At 37.4% G+C, this 5,560-nt stretch overlaps 1 pseudogene; it reads right to left on the minus strand.

Annotated features, from left to right (window-relative positions):
* Window positions 1-2,679: 2,679 nt before the first annotated feature.
* On the minus strand, window positions 2,680-4,573 carry LOC109065686 (annotated as a pseudogene).
* Window positions 4,574-5,560: the final 987 nt, after the last annotated feature.

The raw sequence follows: 5,560 nt of genomic DNA on the forward strand, positions 1-5,560 counted from the left end.
TGGAGGTATGGGGGTTCCAAAAAATGCGTCCCGGAGTACTGTTCATTCAATTCACAGTATGTTCCTGGTTAAGACTCAAGACATTCTCAAACAGGAGCGACGAATTGCGCGAGTCACTATAGGCAACGGATGCTAAGAAAAAGCACGCCAAGCTGTTTCTTTCTTCTTCTTTTGTTCATTAGTTGTTTACATGCTTAGTGCATATCGCCACCTAATTGATGGCTATGCAATCATTTTTATTTTTTCCATTTAATCTTTAATCCTTGAGAATGTGAATTATATTGTTTGTTTTATGCTAATTATATATTAAGTCATATCAGATATGTATTTTGATTTAGAATTTAGACATTATAGAAAATGCAGCTTCATGTGTGAGATAATATAACATGTAATAAATAAAATAAATATATATGTTAAACATTACCTTGTCATAGTGTTTTATAATTTATACAGATAACTCTTATAAATGCCAATAAAGAAATAATCATATTAAAATAATATTACCTTATTTATTACTTATATTAGCGCTTCCTTGTTAACATATCAAATATATATACAGTATATATATATATAAGATATATATATATACACACACACACACACACACACACACATATACACGTATATATATATATATATATACACATACAGGTCCTTCTCAAAAAATTAGCATATTGTGAAAAAGTTCATTATTTTCCATAATGTAATGATAAAAATTAAACTTTCATATATTTTAGATTCATTGCCACACCAACTGAAATATTTCAGGTCTTTTATTGTTTTAATACTGATGGGATTTTGGGCCATACAGCTCATGAAAACCCAAAATTCTAAAAAAATTAGCATATCATGAAAAGGTTTCTCTAAAAGAGCTATTAACCTAATCATCTGAATCAAACTAATTAACGCTAAACACCTGCAAAAGATTCCTGAGGCTTTTAAAAAACTCCCAGCCTGGTTCATTACTCAAAACCGCAATCATGGGTAAGACTGCCGACCTGACTGCTGTCCAGAAGGCCATCAATGACACCCTCAAGCGAGAGGGTAAGACACAGAAAGAAATTTCTGAACGAATAGGCTGTTCCCAGAGTGCTGTATCAAGGCAACCTCAGTGGGCAAGTCTGTGGGAAGGAAAAAAGTGTGGAAAAAAACGCTGCACAACGAGAAGAGGTGACCGGACCCTGAGGAAGATTGTGGAGAAGGACCGATTCCAGACCTTGGGGGACCTACGGAAGCAGTGGACTGAGTCTGGAGTAGAAACATCCAGAGCCACCGTGCACAGGCGTGTGCTTTTGAACCAGAAACAGCGTCAGAAGCGCCTGACCTGGGCTACAGAGAAGCAGCACTGGACTGTTGCTCAGTGGTCCAAAGTACTTTTTTTCGGATGAAAGCAAATTTTGCATGTCATTCGGAAATCAAGGTGCCAGAGTCTAGAGGAAGACTGGGGAGAAGGAAATGCCAAAATGCTGAAGTCCAGTGTCAAGTACCCCACAGTCAGTGATGGTCTGGGGTGCCATGTCAGCTGCTGGTGTTGTTCCACTGTGTTTTATCAAAGGCAGGGTCAATGCAGCTAGCTATCAGGAGATTTTGGAGCACTTCATGCTTCCATCTGCTGAAAAGGCTTTATGGAGATGAAGATTTTGTTTTTCAGCACGACCTGGCACCCTGCTCACAGTGCCAAAACCACTGGTAAATGGTTTACTGACCATGGTATTACTGTGCTCAATTGGCCTGCCAACTCTCCTGACCTGAACCCCATAGAGAATCTGTGGGATATTGTGAAGAGAAAGTTGAGAGATGCAAGACCCAAACACTCTGGATGAGCTTAAGGGCCGCTATCGAAGCATCCTGGGCCTCCATAACACCTCAGCAGTGCCACAGGCTGATTGCCTCCATGCCACGCCGCATTGAAGCAGTCGTTCTGCAAAAGGATTCCCTGACCAAGTATTGAGTGCATAACTGAACATAATTATTTGAAGGTTGACTTTTTTTTGCATTAAAAACACTTTTCTTTTATTGGTCGGATGAAATATGCTAATTTTTGAGATAGAAATTTTGGGTTTTTCATGAGCTGTATGCCAAAATCATCAGTATTAAAACAATAAAAGACCTGAAATTTTTCAGTTGGTGTGCAATGAATCTAAAATATATGAAAGTTTAATTTTTATCATTAAATTATGGAAAATAATGAACTTTTTCACAATATGCTAATTTTTTTAGAAGGACCTGTGTGTGTATATATATATAATATTTCACAATGTTACTCAACACACATAAACAGTATAACCAGAGCAGGTTAAGTTCAGAGAGTGAGTTGCAATGACTACTAACATACCCTGAAAGTTACCTCCATTTTTGGGAACCGAAAGTTGAGGTTATCCGCTTACTTACTCTTAAACATACCCGGGTATGTCACATAACCTGCTTTCTGGAATACACCCCAAGTCACTTTTCAATCAACTGGCCAAAAATCTGTTGTGTTGGTTGTGTGGTTTACATTTCTGTAACTTCAAAGTCTTACAATCCGCACTTGGTCTGGCCAACATGAAGACACTACTGACAGAGACATGGAAACCTGAGACATAAGACGTGACGAGAAAGACGTGAATGGCCCAGTTGCACAACAACAAAGGAATTAGCTTGAATTCCAACTAAACATTGCACTCAGTCAACATTTGCTTTATTTATAAAAGTTTATTTGAATTTGTTTGCTACACTGCACTCTACATGTCAAACACCAAATTCATCTTCAACACTTAAGATAAAGATTGCAGACCTTTCTGATAAGTGTAAGTATTTGTATCAATAAGAAATTTACAAATGAAGAGTTATTTACAAATGAATAAAAAACACAAGCAATTACAAAAAGAGCTAGTTTAGAGCTGGAATATAAAATAAAACAAAAGTACAAGCATCTTCACTTAATTACTAAGTCATCCATAAGCAATAATTTATTAAAATACTTCCACCAAACAGTTACAAAATCTAAGATCAAAAGTAACAGATCATATAAAATACAATCTATTTCATAAACATTGTAGTCAGTAACTGATAATGTAAGAAAACCTGAGGTAACTTTAATTGAAGTACCAATCATAAATATCATGAGCTTCTTTATATTCCCTGCGTCGTGCTACATGGTCCACAGGCAGAGCAAATAGGCAGAATAAACTCTTGTGTCTGTAATATTAAATGAGGACTTGGAGTGAGATGTTTCCTCCAGTTAAAGTACTTGCTATATGCATCTTCATCCTTGTCCAGATAAAGCAGATATTCGGCTAGTGACTTTGCATCTGGGAAGTCATTCACATGAATGAAGGACTCAGCAGGAACAAAGATTTCATAGTTTCTTCTCGGGGGACCCAACACCACAGGGACGGTACCTGCCGCGAGCGGCCCGTTAATCTTCTCAGTGAGGTAGTCCTTGTGGATGGAGTTCTCAAAGGCAAGGTAAAAATTTGCAGCTGCCCATGGTTGGATAGTAATCATTATAATCCAGGAACTTTGCATAGGCTTTTCCGAACAAAGTTACTTGTATGTATTTGCTGAATTCTCTGTAAAAATTGTTCCTTGTGTCGACACCAGTTGAGGGACTATTGTTACTTACAATCCAACACACCAGTTTGTCCTTTTTGGGAATCACAAAATCCTCATTAGGTTTCTTTCTGGTCATCAAAAACACACCCACAGGAATATCAGCATCCTGTCTGTAGCTGAGAGTGAGATTGAACAGGTTTTCCAGACCTGGTATCTTTTTGGTGTTGGTTGGTGATTCCAAATGCATCCAAATCCCCTCTGGAATGGAGGACGAGGAGATGGAGGAAGGTTGGACAGATCCCAGCTGATGGCTTTATGAAAAAATTATCACATCATCTGCATCATTGTAGAGAGCTCTATCATCCGTCAGGATGACAATTATCAATATTGTAAAACTTTTTGCAGTCACTGAACTCAAACCTATAATTTTCAGGCCAAACACATAACAGAACTATAGGTTTCTCCTCTGCCTTTTCAGTTACAGAGTTGTTGCTCTTGGCAGAGTTGATTTGTGAATTTTGATCTGGTCTAAAAACTGGAGCAGGACAGTTTTTTGAAGATGAGAACCAGAAAAACATAACGCCAAGAGAGATGACACCTGCCAACGTCATTATGATACCCAGACGCAACAGCGATGTGCCATTTATGTTTGCCATTTTTGACCTAAAGAAAATGATTGAAGAAAGTTTATTCAATTTTACAAACAAGAATTTAACGAAATTCTTCCATAAAACTACTGAAGAATCAGTTCACACATTTATGAGAAGCAAAAGCTACACAAGTAAAAGTTAATCATTATCTTGTAATAAAATATAAAGTTCTAGTCTAATAAAAATATATTCAAATTATATTTTATTGAAACAAATTACTTAATTCGGTTCCTCACCTGATTAAAAGAGAAAAAAAAATACCTGTAGTTTGGCGTCCAATATACAGACAAACACAGAAGAGAGTCTAAAGAAGAAAGAGAGGTTTGTGACACCTGAAAGAAGTGCCGATGCTTGTTATGACATGAACCAGTCACAATTGTATAAATACAAATATCACTATGACATCATTTGTGATGTAAGGTGTTAGGTGCTAGCTATTTCTAAGTAGGTGGAGTTGATCCGTGTGCTGGTGCTACGAGACATTCGGTTTCTGAGATTTTCGGTTTCCTTGGGCGGAGCATATATGAATATTCATGAGTCTCCCGGGCATGTGCGTGGAACCAGGTGGAACTGAGAATTTCAGTTCATGCTCCTTGTATCTCAGCAGGTTTAATGGAATATTTTTGAAAAAGGTAAATGCATTTACAGCGTTGCACAAACCTGTGCCTAAACTATATTTGTTCATAATTTTGTAACAATTTATAATGTTTTTATTAGTCTGCACGCTTTGTACATTCGTCCCTGACTGAATGATTGCATTAAAAAATGAATAGGAATCTAAGACCACACACAAGCATGAAAGTGTTCCTTTAATAAGTAAAATTTTGTATGTAACAAAATTGTATAGATAAACGTTTAAAAGTAGCCTACATTTGGTACACTGTAAATGAGAAAACAAATACTTCACTGCATTTTATGGAATGGAATAAACAATTTCATGTTAAAAAAAAATATTTTATTAACAAATGTTCAGGTACTTGTGCTTGTTCTCATATGATACATACAATATTGTTGTCATGAGTCAGGTTATCTTCCCCATCTCTCTCTATCCATCCACACACACATGCACGCACGCACACTTACACACACACACACACACACACACACACACACACATTAACACACCCGCACCTGTTAGTCATCGCAATCAGCGAACAGACACCTGTTCCTTAATGCTCACTCTTTATCTAGTGTTGGTTCAAGCAGTTATTTGTCGGATTATTGCTTCATGTCATGCGGCTCAGCTATTGCTCTCTTTTTGTCGATAAGAGATTTGGAAGAACTCACCCTGTCCTGTCTGTCCGGTACTGTTGGTGTCTACCTGTCTTATCTGTCCAGTACAGTCTGCACCTAGGTGTTCTCGGAGCCCTGCC

This window comes from Cyprinus carpio, unplaced genomic scaffold (assembly GCF_018340385.1).
Source record: "Cyprinus carpio isolate SPL01 unplaced genomic scaffold, ASM1834038v1 S000006453, whole genome shotgun sequence".
NCBI lineage: Eukaryota > Metazoa > Chordata > Actinopteri > Cypriniformes > Cyprinidae > Cyprinus > Cyprinus carpio.